Below are 27,555 nucleotides of genomic sequence, written 5' to 3' on the forward strand. Positions count from 1 at the left end.
GACATATGAGCAATACTGTATATATGCATATTTTGGTTCTCTTTTCCAAAAACCAAACATTGTTATGACACCAATATCAAACTACTGTTAAAAAGAATAAATGGGATAATACATATAATAACAGTAGCTAAAAAATTTTAAGAACTTGCCTATGCAGACACTATTTACATGCATACACATCTAATCCTCACAAGAATCCTGTAGGATATACATTACATTAATAATCCTAATAATTCTGGAAACAGAGACACAAAGAGATTTATTAATTTATCTGCTAGTAAATGGCAGAGCTGGTATTCAAGCCAAAGAAACTGTGCCCCTAACCTCTGCACTGTGTTCCTCTATGCCAAGTGCACACTGTGCATTCAGTAAACCTACGGATCCCATTGTTTCCCTTTATTGAAACATAATCTATTGACCAAAATATCTGTGATCACTTCCTTTTATTTGCCTATTAAAGTGTTAAGATTATGAAGGAGACCTATATATTTAAATTTAAAAGTCTAATTAAATAATTAGGCCAAAGCATGCCTGTTTTTTACCCTTTTCTTTAAAACAATGCATTGCAGAATATTTGGTTTAATAAATTGTCAACATTTACCATGTCCTTAATATCATAAATCTATTATTATTGATCATGCAGAGTAAGTTTAGATATATCAGGTTCTTTACCCATAAGCATCTTAAAAAAGACGGAAAGAATAAGTTTACTTAAAACCAATAGAAAATAATTTAAGATATTATTCTGAATTGGTAATTTAAATAAAATTGCTGTTGGGCCATATAATACAGATTTAAACATCCCTTGAATTATCAAAATAAAAGTTATTATATTTAGTTACAATTATTAATAAATACTTCATGGAAAAATCTTTGAATTTAAGTTCACTAGCCACTATCTGAAAATTTGGTTCTCCATACACACTAGAAAGGATATAAATGATTAATTATATTTATAAGCTATTCATGGGATCCATGCTTATGAGTCTTCATCATCCTAATATCAGACTTCTTGTTTTTCAACTTTCTAAAAGTAGTTGTAAATCCAGATATGGGCTGCCCAAAGCTAGAAAAATAGTTGCAACACTCCCAAAGCCCATTTACTAAAAATCCATATATGCTACTTTAAGGTGGTCCCTAGACCCCCACTCAGGACAGGTTATTATGCTTAGTTTTGTTTCCAACGTGATTGCAAGTTCAAAATATCAAATGACAAGAAAAAAATAAAACCCTTTTAAGGGCATGTAAATAACACTATAAAGTCTTGTACCCTACTAGTAGTCCTTAGCTCTTTCTCCTCTAATAGGTTATGTCCTGTAAACACATAGTGAGTAAAGTGGCAGTAGGGAAAGAGAAATCAAATTGCAGAAGTCAGTTGAGAAGTAGGGCTGAACAAAACTCAATTGTTTACTATAGCAGTGAGAACAATACTTTAAAGCTCTTTAAGGCATTTCTTTATGGTGTTTTATGCTTATAATAACAAGATTTCCACATCAATTAAGGTTAACTAATGTTCTGAAGACTATGTTTAAATCATCAGAGTAATGTATCAAATTATTTGAAAATATTTGAATAAAATATCTTAATATTTGAAAAATTGCACAAGAATTTAAAACATCTAACAAAATCAGATAGAAAAGAAAACAAAGGGGTAAAAGTGAAGATCAAAGTAAATAGTAACTAGTCACATAATGAGGTTGAGAAACAAAATAATCAGTACATTATGATAAATGAAAGTATCAATCAAGCTCCCATTCAGAAATAGATGATACATCTCTTTGGATAAATTGAGAATTGTTATTTACAAAGGGACTATTTACAAAGATGCAGATAGGATGAAGAGGAAACCCAAAAATGGAATTGGTAAGAAACAGAACTGTTAGCATTTCAGCCCAAAAGGGAGGAGAGAAGCAGTTACCAAAATACAGAAAGAGAAATACCCTTGAAAGGAGTGATTGAGGAGCATGGACAAATAAGACCTGGCAAGGAAAGGGATAGGGCAATACATATCCTGACCTCACTCTTCTCCACCCTTCCAATCCGATTCTGGTGCTTCCCATTGGCTGAAACCAACAGTAAGCTGGAAGGCAAGGCAACTTATTAATGAAATCCATGGGGGCCAACCAGTGATGACAGAGAGCAGAGAGTAAAGTGACTCTGGAGAGACCAGCTGAAAAGACTTCGTATTGTGAGCAAAAATGAAATAACGTCTCAAGGCGTAAAGCACTGAGCAATCAGGCCTCCATAAGAATGTTAGAGAAAGTTAAGAAACAATGGAAAAATGGCAATTTTTCAAAATGATTAAAACTTTGGGAAATATTCTGAAAAGCACCCAAAGAAAATGTAGAATTCTCTAAGCAAAGGTGAAGAAACAATTGTGTGTGTGTGTGTGTGTGTGTGTGTAGACACCTGTGTGGAGAGAAAGAAAGTGAAAAAACTTTAGGCTAGAGAATATTGGTTTGGAAACAAAGTTCATATTAAAGTTTTAGTTCTTTGAGAGCAGGTACTCTATTGTATTCTATGTTGTCATCCATGCTTAAATCCAAAGCCTGAGTTACAGCGAGTCAGTGAGATACAAAATATAAAGGAGCACCAAATGCTCAATGATCCACATAAATATTTGAATGCAGTGTTTAAAAAGACGGGCACAGTGGCCTCCAAAATGCTCATGGTTGTCCAGCCCTATAAATACTGCCACCCGCACTGCAAACAGATTGGGCAATGTGGGGCTTTTTCTATATAATCATGATTTTGATTGTACAATTTTGTTGACTTTTTCCACTATATTCAAAATGTTGGAAGATACCTGATAAATGTATACAGGGGCACACATTTTTTTCTTTATGAATTAGCATGGGACTGCTGAACATTGTTCCCAATACATAGCTGAAAATTGATGTTTGTTAAGTGAATGAATGGTTAAATGAATAACATTGTCTTTTCCATCTCCAAATATGTATTACTAAGATTTGGTGTCCCTTCCAGCTCAAATATTTTTTCTTCTTGTATAATTCATAACCTTTCTCTATCTAACATGCTCCCTCAAAGTTGCAAGGGCAGTTTGAGGGGCATGGTTAGGACATATGGGTGCTTAAAGAAGGCTGTTGTAAAATCTAATGAATAATCCACTCCATAAGACATTTTATAATAATAGTTTACCAAAATTGCCAGTTTTCTCCCATTTCCTTTACTACCTCTGTATGTAGATTCTTCCTCAGTTTATTCTCAATCTTATTTAAAACACATTTTTTTTTTTTACTCAATTTAATTAAACATGGTAAATCATCAGGTATCAGTATTTGGAGAACTTTAGATTTGCAACATTCTAAATTACTACCTCATCTTCTTAATTATTTCCTCCTATTATTCTTATTTTTTAAAAATTTATTTTGTACCTTATCACTTACAACTATGTATATCTTAAAACCACATGCATCATAAAACTCTCTGTAATACATAGAACATCAGCGTATAATAAGTATTAATTAAATAATAATTATTATAATACTAATGATGTAGCAGTCTAACTTTCTCATTAGTTTGATCATATATCCTTCTTTAAGATCCCACTGGAATTATACTTATTTTTACAATTTCTTATCTTTGAAAGCCTTTTCTTTGGACTCTATTTGGTCTCTCATTATTGTTTGTTAGACATAAATGATGTGAAGAGAGTCTCTGACATGTTATCTTTTCCATAACTAATATCTGAAAAAACAATGCTGAAATTTAGCATAGGAAACTGTTATCTCTTTGTCAGATCACATAAATGCATGTGGTCAAGGTGCATTTTTCAGAGTTTTTGGAAGGATTATGGGGAATGTTGATTTTGTGAGTAAATATGAAAGTGTCTTTCTTACATATTACTTTTAAATTTATTTAAAAATTTTTTCATGAGAATATTTTACTTGATCTTCAAATCGTTCATTTATTAGGACCAGTTCACCCACTGGTTCATACCCACATAACTCATGCTTTACCGTCATAGACTGATGTGACACAGAGTAATAGAACATGATGCATTGCCTGAATTTAAAGGAACATGGACTATTTCTGGATCTGCCGTGCAGCGTGAGATCTGTATCACATTTGAAACAAAGCTAACCAAGCAGACAGAGCAGAAAGATATCTACAGCATTCATTAATCAGGGTAGAGTACATTTTTTTTCAGCATCTTACTCTATTTGCTTGGTATATTTTAAGCCTGAAACACAGAACAAAAATAGTGTTAAGTGACCATTCATGTTGCTGTGTACATGATTGTCCTTAGAGAATTGTTCCCTAAAAAAGCCAAAGCAAATTCAATTCGCTTGAAAATTGTGAAATAGGTTGTATAACATATATTTGTTTATTCTGTTTTCTTTTTCTCACTGAGGACCACTAAATATTCTGCAACATATGCATTTTGATTACATATAAATAAATGACTATTAGCACTAAACTAAGATACTATCTGCCATTTAAATCTAATTAAAATGAAAATAATTTAAAGTATGTTGTTTACAAGAACTTCAAGTATCAAATTACTTCGTATTTGCACTAGACAGAATAAATGAGAATAAAATTAACTGGAAGATGCATATCCACTCTTATAGAAGATTGGGTAAGATTTTAGAAATTCTTTGAGGCAGAATTGCCACACATGCTTTAAAGAAGGTGTATTAAGTATTCTCAAGTTATTTTTCACCTAACTTTAGCCTGTCTTTTCTACAGGATTTAAACAACTAAAATTCTTGAAGTTGAGTCACTGTTTTTTTTCCTCCAGGCAAACTAGTTATTTGCCCAGGTCGGAGAGGTAAGAACTACCAGGGATCAGACTAGCACCTGTGTTTGCCTAATCTCACCCATAGTTACGGAATTAAGAAGTAAAATACCTTTAACCTTATTAGAATTCGACATTTATTACACAAGCCCCACCCATACCCAGATCTCATTAACACAGTTCTCTGTTTCTTGATTTTTCTCTCTTTCTTTCTTTTTCTCATACATATGCTCTCTTTTCCCTCACAGCCACACCTCCATTTCTCTGAAATAATTATTCTTTGCCTTTTGGTTATTGACAAAATTACTTGCCGAGGTGATTTCAACTGCTAAGTACATATAGCTTGCTCCCAGGGCTTATTTCCATCCCTGGCCTACTCAAATCTTCAGAGCTGCACTGATATCACCAGTTCTTAGAAATCAGCCAGATGTGTTAAGTCATTTATACATCTTTCATCCTTAAACAATTATTTATTCACCATTCCATAGTTCTTATAAAACCCATCACTACTTTCCCAACTGGGTAGCCTATACAATAGAAGCAGAGGCCTGCATGTGGAAAAGAGGAAAGTATGCTTATAGGATGATATTCAGTAGTTATTTGATCTGTTTACTCAACAGAATCCCTATATCATCAGTCTGTAGATAACATTTAGCAATCTTCCTTACAATGTTTCTGTACTTATCTCCCCATTTTTAGTCTTACAACTACACTGAACCTAGTCCCAGGCCCATTATTTCACATCTCGTCTCTCCATTCAGCTTTTCATGGTACAAAGGCCAAAACAATCTCTCACACATCTATAATATTTCATTTCTCCTTATTGTACAAGAATATCCTCCCATCCTATTATGTCCTTTTTATATCAATTATAAATTTCTTAGTATACTTTGTGTACAGTTCATTGAGGTCAAAGTAATTTCTTATTTGCAGATAAATTGAAAATTGGGAAGGAAAAAACTGGAAAGGAGAAATTCTCAGCTTTCTTCCCACTTTCCCTTTCTTTCCTTTCTCTGTCTTCTATCTCATCTTTCTCTTTACTTTCATTGATTAAATACCTGCTATGTTTAGGTACATAGAGCATAGAGAGTGAGAAGATAGATCAACATAATATCACTTTGAATCAGGAAAGTAAGAACTGTAATGACATTAATCCTCACAACACAATTGTTAGGGAAACAGTGTTATCTATTTTCATAGATTAAGAAAAGAAGTTTAAATGAGTTTACATAATACCCAGAAGTCACAGTGCTAATAACAAATAAATTTGGGATTCGAATCTAAACCGTTCAATTCCAGAAACCATCTTTTCCTTTAAAAACTATTTAAAATTCATATCCAAGAAATCGGGGAGACAGATGGACACAAATGAATCCGAGGCACTGACAAAGCCAGTATGCATAGAGGCAGAGAGTGGATAGTGGGTCTTCGTGAAATAAGGCTAGAGGGGTAGGGAGAAATTTGAGTATGTTTAGCTTTATAGCCCATATGAGTTAGGTTAGTTTTTAATCTTACAAACATTGGGAAACCACCAAAATGCTTTGACTGAGGAGTGACAAGAGTGAGATTTACACACTAGAAAGATGGCTTTGAGACTAGAGTGAATATGGGGGGCCTAGTAGTGCAATTAAAGTGGTGGACTAAGGAGATGTGATTCAGAAAATGTTTAAGACAGAAAGTGGTAGGGTTATTTAATGGATTTGGTATATGGATGATAGGATAGGAGATTTCTGTGATATCCCAGAGGTTTCTGCCCTTCATACTGGGCAGACGCCATGTTTGATCTAGGAATGGATGAGAAGGTAAAATATTTATTGACTGCATTGCATGTGTGAGACAGAAGAAAGTATAAAATAATAAAAAGAGGTGTAGAACCAAGTTTTGAAGAGCTAAAACACTGATAGCTGATAGAGGGAGTGATCCTGGGAAAGGGACAATGACAATAAAATTAGAAACCATAAAATACATAAAGGAAGACAAAAGAAGTGGAGGAAAGATTTTAAAGGGGATAGGGTAAGTAGCATTAAATACTCTTAAAATTTACACTGAGATTCTTCATCATACTTAATGACTGAAGAACATTGCTGACCTTAACAAGAGCTATTAGGAGTGAAGATTTCAGATTTCAGAAGTCACAGTCTGTTCTCCTTTTTTCTTAACTTCTTTTGAAAAATATTTTGTGCTTGAAATAATTTGAGAATGTAGAGTTTTAATATAATAATTTTCATATTTTTATTTAACTACTCACATTTTTAACTAGTTTTAATTCCATCTTTATCATTCTTTTTTTATGGTCCTTAAAAAGACAGAATCATGAATATAATTATTTTATATTCATTCACAATCTTCTTCCAATGTCATATATGCATACATATATTGATGAATTAGTCATCAACTATTTATTGCATATATACTGTACATAAAGTAATTGTTCTGTTGTGGTCAGAAATTCGCTATCATAATTTCATTTAATTTTTGTTTTCATTCAAACAATAATGTTAAAAGTAATTAATCATGTGTTAAATTATCTGATTGAGTACCAAGTTCTGTCATGAAATTTTAGAACCCAGGTTTGCATTTGTAATTTGCATTCCTTTTTTAAAATATGAAGTCATGGTTTGCTACATGAACAAATTCTGCATTAATTCCAATCAACGAATTTTAGGGGAAATTGAAATTACATATGCTCATGAAGCCTAAAACCTCTGTATCAGAGAATGCTGCTCTGTGTTATTAGAATCACATTCAGTAAGTAGTTAACAGTAAGTAGATCCACCTACATATGAACCTCCTTTTAAACATAGCAACTAAAGTAATGAATATGAAATGAAAAATGTATTTTTCATTCTAATGTCTAGCAGTAACCAATTTGGTATCTAACAAACTGTTTAATAACAATAATATGAACATTTTAATCAAGAGAAAATGCAACTTTAAAGAGTCATTAAACAATACTTTGTTAAAATTGACATTATTATGGTTAAGTATGAATATTGGTTCTCTAACTAGCAAAACACTGAAGCCACTAATAAATTTCATTTTGTATAACATATTATGTGAACAGAGATTATTAGCTTTAAAATATTAAACTCAAAATACAAAGTTATATTATGTACAGTTGACCTAAAATAATGCAGGAATTAAGGACACTGACCCCTCCCCCACTCCCACAGAATCAGAAATTTGAATATAACTTTGGACACCACCAAAACTTAACTACTAATAGCCTGCTGTTGACCTGAAGCTTTACTGGTAGCATAAACAGTTGATTAACACTTATTTTGTATATTTTTTGTATTCTTACAATAAAATAAGGTAGAGAAAAGAAAATGTTATTAGGAAAATATAAAGAAGAAACAATATATTTACACTATTTATTTTTGAAACTTGCATATAAGTGGATCAACACTGTTCAAATCTGTTGTTCAAGGGTTAACTGTATTGAACTGGACTTGTGGCTACCTCTTTCTTTAATTAATTCAACATTAGACCTTGACCAAAAGATATATAAGAACGTTTACTGTTGCAGTTGGGAGAACACAGAGGTGCAGTAGGCCGTGACCCCACTCATGGCTTCAAGGAAGAAGTACAACTTGGCTTGATCTTTGCTATAGATCAAATTTTGTGTCCATCCCTTCCCCACTGAAAAAAAACTCATAGGTTGAAACCTAATGACAATATGAGAATATTAAAAGGTGCAGCCTTTTGGAGGTCTGATGGTGGAGCCCTCATGAATGGGAATGGTGCCCATATAAAAGATATCCTAGAGAGCTAGTATTTTCCTTCTGTGTAACAACACAGAAAAAAGACTGCTGATGGGCTCTCATCAGGCACCCAAGAGGCCAGCACCTTGATCTTGAAATTGCCAGCCTTCCAAATTGTAAGAAATAAAGTTATTCTGCTTATAATCTACCCAGTATCTGATAGTTTGTTATAGTAGCCCAAATGAACTAGAATAATCCTTAAAGTTAAAATACAGTTTGTCTTGATATTCTCAGAAAGGAAGACAAAATGAGCAAAAATAAATGGAGGTGTGTGCTCAGTATAATGAGGGCTGTAGTTCAGCTGGAGACTATGTAGAATGATCAAAGGACATTCCATTGCAAATAGTTTTGGGCACCAAAATACAGATTAAATGTTGTTACTGCTGGGCAAAGCCATTGAATAACATCTAATTTTACTCCTCAAATTTATTGTAAATTAAGTTTTTATGTAGGTACTTCTAAAATATCTCTTCTTGAATACTATTCAGTCATAAAAAAAGAAGAAAACATTACCCTTTGGGACAGCATGGATGGACCTGGAGAACATTATGCAAAGTGAAATAAGCCAGTCAGAGAAAAACAAATACTATATAATTTCACTTGTATGTGGAATCTAATGAACAGATTGAACTAACAAGCAAAATAGAGATAGACTCATATATAGAAAGCAGGATGACAGCCAAGGGGGGTGGTTGGGTAGGAGGTGAGGGGATTGAGCCAAAAGGAAAAGAACTCAGGGACATGGACAGCAGTGTGGTGATTGCTGGGGGGAGAGGACATAGGGGACTATGTGGAAAATGAGAAGAAATTAAAAAAAAAATTAACTGAGAAAATACCTGAATTTCAGTTGACTGCTTTTAGTAAAATTAGATTCATCAAGTTCATTATTCTTTTTTCCTAGTATTTTTGAATCCCTTTCCTCATTGTTTTTACATCCTACAGGAAATTAAGTGAGATGATATTTTTATAATTATGTAACTTAAGTCTTCAATTCTCTTTCCTTCTCTCTCATTTCATTTTTCTTAATGAAAACTATTAACAGTCAGTTCTTATGTCTTCATCTTCATCTGCAGTAATACATATTTATGATTGAAATGCATGAAAAAATATGGCCTCACACAGATATTTTCTAGTCATCACACACAATTGTAGATATTCTTTGGTGTTACACCAAAATTCAGCAAGTGGTTGTTTTTTAAAGGTCACAATATGAAATCTACAATCTTATAAGTAAACTTTTCATACTTTACTGGATTAAAATCCATTAATCTTTTATGCACTTTGAATGGATCTTTTACCCATGCATGCATATAACAGCATACATTGGTAATTCAGAATATGTAATTCACAGAACTATGCAGATCTTCCAAATATCAAAAATTATATTTGTCAATATCACTACCAATTACATTAGAAAAATTTTTAGTATTATAAAACTCAAATTTTATCACTGTAAGCCAATACTGTTGGTTTCTTTCTCTGGCCAATTTACTATATACAATTGTGATGAAATATCTACCAAATATCCATGTCTGAATAACCATACATTTACTTCCTTTCTTCCTTCCTTCCTTCCTTCCTTCTTTTCTTCCTTCCTTCCTTCCTTCCTTCCTTCCTTCCTTCCTTCCTTCCTTCCTTCCTTCCTTCCTTCCTTCCTTCCTTCTTACCTATCTTCCTTCCTTCCTTAATCCTTACCTGAGAATATGCGAGTAAGAGAGAGAGAGAGACAGAGAGACAGAGAGAGACAGAGAGAGAGAGATGTCAGAGAAACATTGATGGATCAGTTGCCTCATGTACATGCCCCAACTGGGGATTAAACCCGCAACCTAGGTATGTACCCTGACTGGGAATCAGACCTGAAACATTTTTGGTGTATGGGATAATACTCCAACCAACTGAACACCTGGAGAGGGCTACTCATTCTTCCTTTTTAAAAAACTTTTATTGAATTTACTGTTGTGATATTAGTGAACAAAATTATTTAGGTTTCAGGAATACACATCTATAATACATCATCTTTCTATTATATTGTGTGTTCACCACTCAAAGTCAAGTCTCCTTCCATGACAATTTAATTTCCCTTTACCCTCTTCTACCTACTTCAACCCCTCCCTGCCACCTTGTCCTCTGGTAATCAGCATACTATTATCTTTGTCTATAAGGTTGTTTTTTTTTTTTTTTGTTAACCCTTCCACCTATTTCACCCCACAGCCCAGTATCCCTCCTTCTGACATCTGTCAATCTGTTTTCTGTATATTTGAGACTGTTTCTATTTTGTTTGTTTGATTTGTTCATTGAATTCCACATATAAATGAAATCATATGGTATCTGTCTTTCTCTTACTGGCTTGTTTCACTTAGCATAATACTCTCCAGGTCCATCTATGCCATCACAATAAGTAAGAATTTCTTCTTTTTTACTGTTGAGTAGTGTTCCATTGTGTAAATGTACCACAGTCAGTTTTTTGATCCATTCATCTACTGATAGAGACGTGGGCTGCTTCCAAGTCTTCGCTATTGTAAATAATGCTGCAATAAACATCAGCGTGCATATATTCTTTTGAATCACTGTTTCAGCTTTCTTCTCATAAATGCCCAAACATGAAATTTTTGAGTCATAAGGCAATTCCAATTTTAAAATTTGAGGAAACTTGACACTATTTTCGACAATAGCTGTACCAGTCTGCATTCCCACCAACAGTGCACAAAGGTTTCCCTTTCTCCACATCCTCACCAGCACTTGTTGCTTGTTGATTTATTGATGATGGCCATTCTGACAGGTTTTTATTTGCTTTTCTCTGACAATTGGTGACATTGCATATCTTTTCAAATGTCCTCTTTGGAGAAGTGTCTTTTCAGATCGCTAAACCCCCTTTTAAAAAAATTTTATTGATTATGCTGTTACAGTTGTCCCAATTTCTTTCCCCTCTGCTACCCTCCACCCTATGATCCTCCTCCCCCTAGTGGTCCCCCCCTTTTAGTCCATGCCCATTGGTTGTGCATATAGTTTTTTTCAGCATCTTCCTGTCTACTCCACTCCCTTCTACTATGCTTCTTAATTCCTGCATCATCTCCCTCCCTTTTCCTCCTTCCCCTTACCCGCTGACCTCCCCCCAATATGTTCTCCATACCTATATTTCTTTTTCTCCTTTCATTGCCTAACTAGTTTGCCTTTGTATCAATTCCATAGCTTCCGTTGTTGGTTGTTGTAATGTAGTTTTTATTTTAATGTTCATAGTTTTTATCCTCCTTCTTCTAAACTAGTCCCTTTAACATCTCATATAACAGTGGTTTGGATCTGACAAACTCCTTCAGTTTTACTTTGTCCTGGAATCACTTTGTCTGCCCTTCTATCCTGAATGACAGCTTCGCTGGATAGAGTAATTGTGGTTGTAGGTTTTTGATTTTCATTACTTTGAATATCTCTGACCAGTCTCTTCTTGCCTGTAAAGTCTCCTTTGAGAAATCAGCGGATAGTCTAATTGGGACCCCTTTGTACATAATTCTTCTCTTCTCTCTTGCTGATTTTAAGATTCTCTCTTTATCTTTAATTTTTGACATTTTGATTATAATGTGTCTTGGTGTGGTTCTCCCTGGGTCCAGTTTATCTGAAAATTTCTGTGTTTCCTGGACCTGTAAGTCCATTTCCTTCTCCAAGTTAAGGAAGTTCTGCTTTATTATTTTTTCACATAAGTTTTTGATTTCTAGTTCTTCTTTACCCTCTGGCAATCCTATAATTCGAATATTCGTTCACTTAAAGCTGTTCCATAGGTTTCTGAGCTTCTCCTCATATTTCTCCTCACTTTTTGTTTCCTCTTTCTGCACTGGTTGACTGTTTGTTCCTTCCCTATGTTCCGATTTGTTTATTTGATCCCTGGCTTTCCCTTCCTCACCACTTGTCTTGTATGTATTTTTTTTAATTTCAGCAGGACTAGCCTTCATTCCTTCCCTGTCTTGATTAAGTCCAGCTGTTAGGTCTGTAAGCTGCCTTATGAATATAGCTCTGAACTGAGCCTCAAAAAGATTCTTTATTTGTTCATCGGTCAAGTCTTTTTTTTTGTTAGCTGCGTGATTGGTATTTCAATCATTAATTCTGCCATTCTGACCATTTTGTTTATCTTTCCTTCTTGGGCGGGGCTGTCACACCTCCTATGTTATATTGGATGGAGCCCCGTGTACTCGTCAAAACCTGGCAACCCTTCTCACCACACTGTGGAGCTTTGTGTGGGGGCCGGGGTCCAAGATGGATTCCTGCTGTTACTCTCTGCTGAGAGACTGGGAGCCTCCTCCTTCATCCCCACGCCCTCTGGGCCTCACAGTCCAAGACAATGGGGGTCTGCCTTCGCCGGTGTTGGAATCTCGAGCCAAGGGGTCTGGTCTGCAGCCAGGGCTGGCTCCCAGGCACTTCTCTCCTTCCCCCAAATATGGGTGTCTGCTTACTGGCTCCCGCTGTTTATTGCTGCAGCTGCTGCCTCCAGCACAGCTTGATCTTTCAGCCATGGGTTCACCCCTCCTACCTGTCCAGACAAGCACCACTTGTTTATGACTTCATACGTTGGACTTCCATGTAGCTTTATTTTCTGGAACTTCTGGTTATTTCTGATTTTTCAGTAGTTGTATTCCTTCTTACTTGTGGAGGGAGAAAGAGCATGTTGGTCTATGCCTCCATCTTGGCTGAAATTCTCTTACCCCATTTTTTAATTGGATTCTTTGTTTTTTCTTCCTGTTGAGTTAAGTTCTTTATAAATTTTGGATATTAACCTCTTATCGGATGTATCATTGGCAAGTACTTTCTCCCATTCAGTGGATTGTCTTTTCATTTGTTGATGATTTCTTTTATTGTGAAAAAGCTTATTAGTTTGACGTAGCATCAGTTTATTTTTTCTTTTTATATTGTTTTTCTCTTACAGTTTCCCCAACCTTTTCCCATTTCTCTCCCCTACCCCACCCATCCCCCCCTACAGTCATTCTCTACTCTGTTGTCCATGTCCATGGATCATTTATACTAGTTGATTGACCACACCCTTCCCCTTCTTTTACCCCTTTCCCCTCTTCTCCCTCCTTCTATCACTGTCATTAATATTTGTCAAAGGAGAAAGGAGCATAAAGTGGAGTTAAAATAGCCTCTTCAAAAATGGTGTTGGGGGAACTGGACAGGGACATGCAAAAAAAAAGAAACCAGACCACCAAGTTACACCATTCATCAGAAAAAACTCAAAATGGATAAAATACTTAAATGTAAACTATGACACCATAAAAATCATAGAGGACAATATGGCAGTAAAATTTCAGATATCCCATGTACCAATATTTTCACCAATATATCTCCTAAGGCAAGGGAAATAAAGGAAAGAATAAACAAATGGGACTACATCAGACTAAAAAGTTTCTGCTCAGTGAAAGAAAATATCAGCAAGATGAAAAGGTAACCAACCATATGGGAAAACATATTTGTCAATGATACCTCAGACAAGGGATTGTTCTCCAAAATATATGAAGAACTTACATGACTCAACACCAACAAGAAAGACAAACCAGTTTAAAAATGGGCAAAGGACCTGAACAAACTCTTCACTGAGGAGGACATAGAGGGCCAATAGGCATAGGAAAGAATGCTCAACATTCTTAGCCATCAGAGAAATGTAAATTAAAACCACAATGAGATAGCACCTCACACTGGTCACAATGGCCATCATTAACAAATCAACAAACAATAAGTGCTGGTGAGGATTCGGAGAGAAAGAACCCTAGTGCACTGCTGGTGGGAATGCAGACTGGTGCAGCCACTATGGAAAACAGTATGGAATTTCCTCAAAAAACTAAAAATGGAACTGCCTTTTAATCCAGCGAGTCCATTGCTAAGATTATACCTAAAGAATCCTGAAATATCAATTCTAAAGAACCTATCTACCCCTATGTTCATAGCAGGGCTATTTACAATAACCAAGTGCTGGAACAGCCTAAGTGCCCATCAGTAGATGAGTGGATAAAAACTGTGGTACATTTACACAGTGGAATACTATGCAGCAGAAAGAAAGAAGGAACTCCTACTTTTTGCGACAACAGGGATGGAATTTGAGTGTATACTATATGATCTCACCTAATATAGGAAACTAATGAACAAAACAAAGAAGGAACAGGCTGACAGTGTTTATTTTTTCTTTTGTTTCTCTTGCCCAAGGAGACATATCCAAAAAATTACTGTTATAAAAAATGCCTGAGATTTTATTGCCTATGTTTTATTGGAATTTTATGGCTTTGAACCTTCCATTTAACTCTTTAGTCCATTTTGAGTTTCTTCTTATGTATAGTGTAAGAATGTGGTCTAATTTCATTTTTTTGCACATATCTGTCCAATATTCTCAATGTTATTTATTGAAGAGACTGTTTTTACTCCATTGTATGCTCTTACCTCATTTATCAAATATTAATTGACCATATGGTATGGGTTGATTTCTTGGTCCTCTGTTTTGTTCCATTAATCTGATGCCTATTTTTATGCCAATGCACTGTTGTTTTAATTACTATGACCTTGTCATGTAGTCTGATATCAGGGAGAATGATACCTCCAAGTTTGTTCATCTTTCTCAAGATTGCTGTGGCTATTTAGGGTCTTTCGTGGTTCCATATACATTTTTGGAATATTTATTCTAGTTCTGTGAAAGGCATCATTGGTATTGTCATAGGAATTCTGTTGAATCTATAGATTGTTTTGAAGTATGGACATTTTAATGATGTGAATTTTTCATATCCATGAACATGGTATGTGCTTTCACTCTTTTGTATTTTTTTCAATTTCTTTCTTCAGTGCTTTTTAATTTTCTGAATAAAGGTCTTTTACTCCTTGGTTAAATTTATTCCTGGGTACTTTATTTTTGCTGCAATTGTAAATAGGATTATTTTCTTAGTTTACCTTTCTGACAGTTCATTATTGCTGTTTAAAATGTCAACTGATATGAATATTTATTTTGTATCCTGCTACTTTACTGAATTAATTTATCAGTTCTAGGAGTTTTTGGTGGAATCTTTAGGGTTCTCTATATACAGTATCATGTCATTTGTGAAAAAAAAAAAGACAATTTTACTTCTCCCTTTCCAATTTGGATGTTTTTTATATCTTCTTTTCTGATTGCTGTGGCTAAGGCCTCAGCTATTATGTTGAATTAAAGTGGTGGAAGTGGACATCTCTATCTTGTTTCCGATCTTAAGAAAAACACTTTTAGTTTTTGCCTGTTAAGTATGATGTTGAATGTTGGTTTGGCATAAATGGCCTTTATTATGTTGATGTGTGACTCAGCAAATGTCCCGGGGCATACCAAGCCTAGCTGTCACCTATCAGGTGCCTTCAGACCTTTGTGATGGGGTATGGTCTCAGGGAGTCATCAGGGTGATGGCAGCACATTTTACCAGGCCCAAACAGACCAAGATTTGGCTGTGTGTAAGGAAGACTCTGCACTGGTTGGGCATGTGAGGGAAAAAATCTATTAATTCTTCCAGGTAAAACAATATTATATGAAAGACTGGCTAGTTCAGCTAGTGATTCAATTGCACAAGTGCTTTTCCCCAGATGGTTATCATATTTCAATGTATTACAGAAATATATTTTGCATACTGCCCATTTCATCACTTGTGATAGTAAAATGGTGTGTATTCAAGTTTGAAGAGAATAAAATCACAAATTTTTACTGCTTCACCAAGGACATTCTTAAGGCAAATTCTTTATTTAGTTAACTAACTGAACTATTATTTATTAACAGTGGATCTGTGGTAATAAGAAATACCATGAATTTTGTTTTGGTATAAACTACCAACACTTTTATCCACCATTGCTTTTTGCATTATCAGTATAATTTTGAACATAGTGAAAAAATTCAAGGAATGTTTCGGTATGATGGTTTTGACCTTATGCACTGAAAGTATCTTGGATTCCCAAGGTGATCCACACACCACACTTTATAAACCTCTGTCCAGGATTATAGTTAAGAACTCTTGAGACTGTCCTAGAATATTGGTTCCATGAGGGCAGGGACTTTGTTTTGTTGATTTATGTATCCCAAGCACTTAGAACAGTTTCTAGCATGCTATGTAAATACAAAAGTATTATTCATTGCATAAAAGAAAGAAACATTGAATGCATGAATTCTGGTCCCTCTCTTCTACCCTGTCCCTCACCACCAACTAGGTTATGTGCTGAATGGCTTTGTGATTTAGTTTTATCATTTGTAAAATGGAGATCATATCAGTAGTTAACTTACAGGTTTGTTTTAAAGATGAAATTTATAATGCTTTAAAATGTTTCACAGAATTATCAACATATAGTAGTGATTTAAAAATATATTAACAATCCACAGTTGTCTCAGTTATAGTTAGTTTTTTTTTTTTTTTACTATAATACAGTTTCAATCAAAGGAGTATTGTACATAAATTATGACCTAGGATAAGAGTTCAAGGCTTAGATGGTAGCTGCAGAATGTCTCCAGGCACTTTACTAATACTTTTCTGCACTAATATTCTACCACATGAGTTTCATCTTAAATTCACATTGGATCCAATATAGCTGCAATTTTCATTTCTTTGCAGGCCAGAAGAAGGAAGAAAGGTACAAAGGTTTTTTTAAAAAGTCTGCCCTTTACTGACTCAGCTCCCTTTAACCAGGTTTCTCGGAAGTGTCATACCCGAGTCCTGCATTTCATTGGCTGGAACATGGTCACACAAAAGGCAGACAGAGAATTCAGCCTTCGTGTCAATGCACCTAGGTAAAGGCAAAAGTTAGGGTTTCTATGCTAAGAATAAAAAGGAAAACTGATAGCCTCCACATGTACACTTGAACAAACCAATAGGTGCTCTGTAACATGTAACATGGATATATTCTGTTGTGCAGAAATCTGACTGATACAGATACATTTTGCTCTCCTGTGGAGATAGCAACTCTTTGACATAGGTCTGAACTCAGCACCTCACCAAAGGCTTTTATCCTCAGTGAAGAGCAGATATTGTGCATAAGACTATGTTTAGTGCGTCTATGTTCTCCCCAGAATGAAGCAATGGAAATGTGTATATACAGTGCGTAAAATGTGATTCAGCTATGTGATGACTAACCGTTTTAGGCTGAACTGAGAGCAGAGCCTCTGTAAGTTTCTTGAATCTTACCCCAATTATATTTCATTTAATAACACTCAGTGAAATATCTGGTGGCAGGAGAAATGAAACTACATGCTTTTATGGGATCATTCATCAAGAACTAATTGAAGCTTTCATACAGTTTAGTGCTGATAAAACAGTGTAACAATAAACAATAACAAAATTCACTGGAGAAGGATTTGTTTTGCTGTGGGGAAAATGGTTCTGTTTCATCCTGGGATTCCTCGTTAGAAGAGTCTCCAATTTACAAAGGGATAAGCATTGGCTCCTCTGCATAATGACGGGGTGGAAGCTGTGTCAAATGTATTAGTGTTGCTCCAGTGAAGCCTTTCTCATCCTAAGTATTTGCTATTGTGTGAGACTCTGGCAGGAGGCTGCAGGACCAATAGGATTTTTAAAAGTTTCTTTTAGCTATTTATTTTATTGTGCTTGAAGCAGCTCCTTCATAGTTTTTGTTGGAAATATAAAAAATCTTAAAGTGTACTTCAACAAAGTTAAGATTTTTTTAAAATCCTAATTTAAGAAGTTTCTTCTTGAATGCTGCTGTGTATGAAGTTGGTTGGCTTTTTGTTATTGGAATCCTGTTCTTTCATATGTTGTGTTTGGACATCTGACTGAATTGAAAAGGAAAAAATAGAGAATGGGTTCCTTACTCATTTTCTTGGGAGTGAGTTAAAGGAAATAGTAGCAAAAGATAATGTATGATAAATGTGCAGCAAACTGTTGTAAATCTGAACATCCATTTGCTATATTTATATGACTTAGATTGCATCAAGCTCCATATTATAGGTGCAGAATTTACATGGTAACTGGTATTATCTTACATGTAATAACCACAGATTTTATTGTGAAAACATATTACCTAGGCTAAACTTGACTTTAGAAAATAAGACTGAACTCTTTACCATCATCATTGCAGAATTGCTCAAACAAGATTATATGAATACAGATTTTAGATAAATGACCATCATATGATTAATCTCATAAGATAATATGAATGGTCATCTTTCACAGACACAAGTAATATTGATTAATATGTTTTGAAAATCTGCCTACAAAACAAGAAAACATGTTAATCTAGATATGGTCAGATTATAATTTTAAAATGCAAATTTTTGTTCAAATTTACTTTGCATTATAAAAAGTAATTTATCTTAAGGGCTTTTTATTTTATTTTATTTTTTAAATGATATATTATTGATTATGGTATCATAGTAGTCCCAATTTTTCCCTCGTTGCCCTCCTCCACTGAGCACCCCCCACTGCCTTAGGCAACCTCCCCACTATTGTTCGTGTCCATGGGTCATCGGTGTAAGTTCTTTTGCTACTACATTTTCTATATGGTACTTTACATCTTAAGGGCTTTTTAGACAGCAGTTTTCTGAAAGTCTTAATACCTCTTAAACAAAGCACTGTGGAGCCTAACTTGTTCTCTAAAATGAGAAAGATTTAAAAAGGCCAAAATCACTCTTTCTTTTGGCTAAGAAGCCAAATTAATGCTTTGTATACTTAGTTTCCAGTAACTTCAGTTAATTTGTAGCACCATTAATAGGTGAAGAATAAATTTATGTAATGACATATAAGAAGTATGAATGATAGATATGTTTGGGGACAAAATAAAGGTTGTAGACTTCATAGTTTTCATATTGTAAACCATACATGACTTTCCATGTAGAATTTCCAAATAGAATTTTATAGCAAAAACTTCAGAAGATGGGAAAAATTGATTAGCATCAATTAAGTTAGTACCATGCAGTAATGCTTCCACTGTGGTTCTTAAACACACTAGGCAGCTTCTACTCAAGGACCTTCTTCTGCATGACACCCTCTTTTTGATACTTCCACAGGGCTTGCTCACTTGTGCCTTTCTGGTCTCGATCAAATGTCACCTTCACAGTGAGGATCTCCTGACTACCTTATTTTGTATTGCAACTTGCACCCCACAACTCATCTAGCCTAATTTCTTCCTGCCTTATTTTCCTTCATGAACACTTGTCATCTGACATCCTATTTATTCATTTGCTGTCTAACTCAATTTTCTAGAATTTAGAATTTAGAGGGCAAGCAGTCTGTATGTTTTGTTCATTGCCGAATTCCTAGAGCCTGAATATCATAGGCATTTAGTGATATAGGTTAAGTCAGTGGATTGGGATTCTAGAGCTCTTATATCTCACACACTAGCTCTTTGAGTTTAATAAAGTCACTTAGTCTACTGGCTTCTATTTCTTTATGTACAAAACATGAGAAATAATGATGCCTGTTGCATTTTGCATAAGTGAAACACTACTGATGAAAGCTTTTTGTAAAGACAAATGATTGCTGTTGAAATATCAAATGGCTTTCAGGAAACCTTGCAGAGGTAATAGGTTTTGCCTTGGATTATCTGGTTTCAAGGAGACCTAGACTTGGTTTAAGATGTTGGTCTTGGTATATAAGTCAAAGCTACCAATCTTTGCTATTGTAAGTTATTAGTAATATTAGCAATATAGCTAGCAGTCACTTAGTCTTAAAAAAAAAAAGACTTACAGGTGACCTTTAGAAGTAAGATATAATTTAAGGAATTGAAATTTAAGTAGGGTAAAGGTGGTAGCATTCTAAAACTAATTGACTTACGTGAGAAATAAACTGTTGAGTGTGGCCTCATTTATAGTATATTATTAAGAAAAGTGGGGCATTATGATTTAAAAAAAGGCAAAGATGTGTCAACTTGAATAGGCTATGGTATTCAGATATTTGGCCAAACATTAGTCTAGGTGCTGCTGTGATAGCATTTTGTAGATGTGATTAATATTTGCAAACAGTTTACTTTAAGTAAAGGAACTTATACTTGATAATGTGGGTGATGAACCTCATCCAACCAGTTGAAGTCCTTAAGAACAAAAAAACTTGAGGTTCCTGGAAAAGGAATTCTGCCTCAGACTGTAACATAGAGATCATGCCTGAATTCTCAGTCTTCCTGACTGCCCTATGGATTTGCTAATCACCACATTCCCATGAGGCAGTTCCTTAAAATCTGTCTCTTTCTCTCTCTCTCTTCTCTCTCTCTCTCTTTCTCCCTTTCTCTCACCCTCCTTTATTGGCTCTGTTTCTCTGGAGAACCCTGAATAATATAAGAAGTAATCTGAGGTTTACAACTCCTGATTTGGGGATTATTGGGAAGATTGAATAAAACAATGTGTGTTAATTTCATAACAAAATGCTAGCACACACAGCAGGTGCTCAAAGAGTGGTCATTCTCATGATGGGATGGTAGAGGTGATCAGGTGACATGCTTACCAACAAAGTCTGCTTTTCAAGTAGCCTATGATGGCATCCATTGAGTACCCGAAGTTTGCTGACTGATTTGACAAGTCTAATTCATATACAGAAAAAGAGTTTAGTCAATTAGAAAATGTGGTCAAAGTATTAAACAAATTTGTTTATGTAACTACAGGGAGAATGGGGTTTTAAAGGGGTACAAATTCTTAAACAAACAGGCTGGTATTCAAGATTTTATCTTTGCTTCTCACTTACTACATGATCTTATCTGTAAAATGGGTATAATAGTGCTTTTCCCATACGCTTATTGTGAAACTTTAGTAAAATAAATTTTGTAAAAATTCAGTACTGTACCTGTGATATTTTCCTCCTCATTACCTAAGGTACAATAGATTAACATCAAGTTTTCTAAGTTTTGAAATTTAGTCCAGCTCTTGTATGTCAAATGAAAGGTCAATTTTAAGTTCCATAAATTAAAGATAGACACATTTTTTCTCTCCACATAAATGAAACTTTATTGAGAGAAAATAATGCTGATAAAGCACAAGCAAGCTTTAACACATTCTCACATTGATTAAGGCTTCACAGAGAAGAAAAGGGTGGCTGTCTTGCCAGACTAGGGGTGCAGAGTTAGTGTCTGTAACCCCTCTAAGCAGGTACTTCAGAGAAGTGGTGGAGTGCACACTAAAACCAGGGATTCTCAGAAGATCCTCCTAGAGCAGTTTTTGTTGGTTTATCCCAGTAGAACAAGAACAGCAGCAAGACCTAGGGGTGTGCTCTGCCATTGCAAACTCAACTATGGGACACTAATAACAAAACTAAATGTTTTACAGAAAAAATAAAATATGTATTTTATTAAAAATGTATATGATGTGTGTTTTATCAGTAATGCTTATTTTAATGGAGATTTATTCATTCTTAGGAATATCACGTCATTTGAAATAAATAAAAAAATCAGAGTGTGGTGTTAATGCCATAAATGTATGTTCTGCAAACACTACAAGAGAAAGGCTTGCAGGAAGGAAGGAAGAGAGTAATCTGGTTATAACATTTGGTGTCACGTTATAAAAGACTGGCCAACACACCTGCAACAGGATGTGCTCAGGACTGGTTCAGGAAGGAAGATATGTCTGAGACACTGTCCTGCAGGTGGAAGCAGATATTCAAGCAGAAATTTTCTGCTAGAGCATCTGGGTTCAGAATCCAAGGGCTGAAGCAGTCTGGCTTGAAGGTGAGCTGAGAGCATGCTCCTTAAGACAAGGTCAGGACTAAAGAGGAAGATGGAAGGTGAGGCAACAGCCAGGCTGTAGAGAAAAGAGCTCCTGGAGGATTAATGCAGACCTGAGACAAAACTTTACCTTTTTAAAAAACGTTAATTGCTTTATTTGATTTTGATTATAAATATTAAACACATATTTTAAAATATTAAAAACTACTACAGACAGGAGTACAAAATAAACTCCTAAATTTTACATATCTGGTAAACATGTTCTCCAATATATTTTTCTTTGCCTTCCCATATACAGCATATTAATTTCTTTTTTTAAATGGATCATACTGATACATAAATGTTTTTAATAATTGTATCTTATTTCAATGAATATAAATCTATATTATTATTTTCAATGTGTGCATAGTAATTCATATTTTATCCATCTTCTCTGGATAGTTATTTAGACTCTTTAGTATTTTAAAATAAATACTTTTGTGATAAACACTCTTTAAAACTGTTGCGTTTTTTTCCTGGTTATTTCAAATGTAAATAAAATTTGTTTTTCAACATGAAAGTATTATAACACATGAAGAAAGTTTGAAAAAGAGAAAAATGAAATAAACCATTTATACTTCTGTTATATCATTTTAGCCTGATTCCTTGAAATCTGTTTTGTCCTAATTTTTATCCCTTTTAATGATCTGATAAGCAAATTATATGCTACTCAGCTCACAGGCAACCATCAAACCTCATCTCTGTAGTCGTTTCCAGTGTTAAAAATGTCGAATTTAGTCAGAGCAGTGTGGGGTGAAGTGAGAGGGGGCTGTGAAAATCAACATCTTCTTCAGGCCAGGAGAGATGGTGCTACTCTTCCAGGTACAGAACTGAGATATCAAGGAGGCTGACTTTCTGACTCCCATCAGTTAGCCTGGTTGTATCTAACATCTAGGGCCAATCTGAGCCTCTGGTCCTCAAGGGTTTTTGGGTTGAGTGTGATGAAAACTAGAGTTTATTAAAAAGACAAACTGTGCATATAGCTTTGTACACATTATCCTATTTAATCCTTACAACACTTTGAGTTAAATATAATAAGACTCTTTTTTGTAGATAAGATTATAGGTTCAAAAAGGTTAAGTAACTATACCAAGAGCATATTACAAAACAGAAATAAAATTGAAATCTTTAACTGTGAGCCTATGAAAGAAATAAACTTGTGAATAGCATGCTGAATAGTGAGTGTGTGGCTGTGGTGATAGGTGGTAATAGGTTCCAAAATATAATTATTCTTGATGATTTCCTTCTAGTCAAGGAAACTGGAGTTGTTATTTCCTGAGTGAAAAAATGTATGAACAAATAAGACTCAAAATTACCTTCACTTATATGGTAAATGAGTAATCCTATAAATTTAATTATATGTTTGGTGAAATTAAAGAGAGTGTGAGAACACATGGCTGGACTCTATTAGTTTAGCTCTACCATGTAGGTGGCCTGGACAAAGGTTTTGGTGATGACAAGGAAACCAGGGTATTCTAGGGCTTAAGAGAGACTTTCAAGTAATAATGTCACTTGTCATAATGATTTATCTTGGTTGTATCACATGTCAGGGGTCACTAGTAAAGAAGAAGGATTGAACTAGGCATGGATCAGTATAATTGGCACTGGAGAAAGAATAAAGACACTGGTTAGGATCAATACATTTTATAGGAATAGAAACTGATTTCTCATGAGATTTATAAACCAAAACATTCTATTCTCAACTTACCCAAATAAATTCCTTTCTACCAAAGTCTAGGTAGGGCACTGGTACAATAAGTATCTCTTACTTTGTTGCACTACTAACCTCCACTTATTTCTGAATGTGTGCCTTCCCCAGTCATGTCATTCATATTGTAACAGTAGAATCAAATTTATGGCCCTGTGATCTCAGTTGACTTGTTTGTGGCAAGCAACTGGCCTAATGTAGAGTATGGAGTCTCTATCCAGGAGGTATAAGACCTGCGGTTTAGAGTGTCATGCTTTCACTGGGGTTCTGGACTGCTATGATCATTTGTATGACCAAGGGTCCTGGAATATAGGGCAGAGAAAATGAGGACGCAATGACAGAAAATTAGAAAAACAAAACAGAAATTCAGAGAGAAATAAGACATAAAGTTACTAGTTCTGTTTTTTCCTGAGGTTCTGAACCATTGTCATTTCTGGGTTCAATGAGACATCTCATGTCTTTACAACATTGTATTTTAACCATAAGCTAGTTAGAGCTGGATTACTGTCACTTTCAACCAGAAGAATCCTAACTAATATAACTAGCCTTAAACTAAGTTTGAAATTAATGGAGCTGAGAGAAAAAGTGAGGTAGAGTCTATATATGATAAGCAAACCTAATTATCTTTAGGAGAAATAGGAAAAACTTAGTGGTTTTCTAAATTCAGAATGGGTAGCAGATGCCACTGTAGTCAAATATATTAAAAAGATGACTCCTATTTCTTGAGAAAAATATGACATTTAACTAACAGAATCAAAGGCAAGCTCTCACCTTTTGGAAAGGTCTTTTTACTCTTTAATATGAATGTTAAAATAGCATTAGATACTCTTTTCATAGCTGGCACTATAGAAAGATAATAGGAATAATTCAACCACAGTGAAAGTTGTATTTATTTTCAAACATTCATATGAAAGTGCAGGTAAACAAAACAAAATAAAAAGAAAATTCCCATTTGAGGTTATTTTATAAGGAAATATTCATTTGGGACAGTTAAAAATACTAAATAAAGGAAGCTAAATCATTTTTATAGAAAATATAGCCACTGAAGTTTAATTAAGTTGGAGAGAACTCATACTGAAAAGTGATTAATAATAATTGTCTCTTTAACAACCTAGAATTTCTGAAAAGATTATAAAAATATATACTTTAACATTTGTATGTGATATGTTATAGTGATACATCAGAAAAGAAAATATGGATAAATAACTTTCAGAACTATGTTCAGGGAATAAATCATTAAAATTCTTATTTCTATTTTGTAACTAAAAATAATAAGTATAATATTTAATCTCATTTCACAATATTCTGAGGAGCATGACTTCCTAAATACTATACACTTTATGTCTACATATAAAGTCAATTTAGACACTTTCTGTGCAAATTGTTAAGTAAATACAACATATTAAACAAAAATTTTCTTTATTTTTTAATAATTTAACATTTTTATCATAAAAATTTTATATAATGTATAAGCATATTAATTGAAAGTGAAATCATATAAAATACATCTACAGCCTCACTGTTAATACTTTAGTGTTGTTAATTCCAGTATCTTTTTATATAATTTAAAGTACAGTACATGTGTCACAAATGGAATGGAAATCAGTAATAAGCTGGAAAAATATTTGCATCATATAGAACAGGCATATGATTTCATATTCCCTCTAAAATATGTCTACATAGCTTTTCAATGTTTTAATATTAATATATGTATATATTCTATATTAAACATACATAGAGATATTTTAGATTTTATATTATACACACGGATGTGTAAATAAAATTTTATGCAATATACTTAGGTAGAGACTGTCCTTTCCATAATTGTATATATATATATTTGTTATCTGCCCTGGCTGGTTTAGCTCAGTGGATTGAGCGTCGGCCTGCGAGCTAAGTGTCGCTGGTTCGATCTTCCAGTCAGGGTACATCAGAGAAGGAAAACTCTGACTCCAAAAAACCTCCGCTGCCTTGCGGCATACCTCTTCAGGGGAAAGGCTAAGGGAGTAAACCCCAACAGAAAATCCGGAGCCGGAGTCCCTAAGGCGGTTTGACGTTGTAGTCAACACCGGCAACTCCTGCGGCGCACCTGAACCCAAGTTGTATCGACTCCGTCTTTCCCTTGGACCCTTTAGCTGCGAAGAGAGGGGGGGTCTGCTGCATGGGCAACAGCAGACCCTCCATATTACCCTGCCCAGGCTCTGTAGCTTCAGCGTCATCACAAGATGTCGATTCAACACGGGAGGAGACAGATACCATGTCACTCCCGAGTCGGACTGCACAGCCATTCTCGGCGGTGCAGATAGACTCTTAAGAAGCTACACCATCGTCTCTCGAGACGGACGGCTGCCGATGAATTGATCATATTGGCATGGGTTTATTTCTGGGTTCTTTATTTTATTCCATTGAACTACCGTATACATCCATTTTTATGCCAATACCATACTTCTTTGATCTCTATAGCTTTGTAATATAATTTGAAATATATAGGCCTCTAGATATATGCCAGACCTGAGGCCAGCTTCAGGCTAAAGTTCTGAGACAAGCAAATAGGCCTATATGACAACTTATAAAGAACTTATAAAACTCAATACCAAATAAAGAAACAGTCCAGCTAAAAAGTGGGCAGAAGACTTGAATAGACACTCTCCAAAGAGAACATACAGATGGCCAAAAGACATATGAAAAGATGCTCAATGTCACTAATCATTAGAGAAATGCAAATTAAAACCACAATCAGCTATCATCTCATACCTGTCAGGATGGCTATCATCAATAAATCAGCAAACAATAAGTGCTGACAGGGATGTGGAAAAAGGGGAACCCTTTTGCACTATTGGTGGGAATGCAAATTGGTGCAGCCACTGTGGAAAGCGGTATATATGGAGTTGCCTCAAGAAATTAAAAACGGGGCTGCTTTATGACCCAGCGATTTCACTTCTGGGAATTTATCTGGAGACACCCAAAGCACTAATTCGAAAGAATATATGCACACCTATGTTCATTGCAGCATTATTTACAATAGCTAAGATTTGGAAGCAGCCCAAGTATGCACCAGTAGATGAGTGGATAAAACAACTATGAGACATAAAAAAAAAGAAAGAAAGAAAGAAAAAAAATTTACCCTTTGTGATAGTATGGATGAACCTGGAGAATATTATGTTAAGTGAAATAAGCAAGTCAGAGAAAGACAAATACCATATGATTTCCCTCATATGTGGAATCTAATGAAAAAACTAACAAAACAGAGATAGACTCACGGATAGAGAACAGGCTGACAAGCTCTTGGTGGTTTAGGGATAGAGAGATTCAGCAAAAATGAGAAGGAACTCATGGGAATGGAAAAGAAACAAAACAAAACTAACAAACAAAAAAGTAACCCCATCCACGGACAATCTCACTAAGCAGTTCCCGAGTAAAGTCCAAAATTCCTGCCTAGCAATAGAGTTAGAGGAGAAATTAAGGTAACAATCAGCATATTATAGCAATCGCCTTTCCATAAAAATTGTTTTTCTTTTAATAATCCCATAGAGAGTTAGGAGAACATATAGAGCACAACGTATGTGTTTAAGGAGGGATAATGTTGAGACAACAGATTTTTTCTTTTTCTTATTAAATATAAACAATTAAAAAAAAAAGTCTAGGGGTGTAACCTG

The sequence above is a fragment of the Furipterus horrens genome, unplaced genomic scaffold (assembly GCF_987537825.1).
Source record: "Furipterus horrens unplaced genomic scaffold, mFurHor1.1.pri manual_scaffold_6, whole genome shotgun sequence".
Lineage (NCBI taxonomy): Eukaryota > Metazoa > Chordata > Mammalia > Chiroptera > Furipteridae > Furipterus > Furipterus horrens.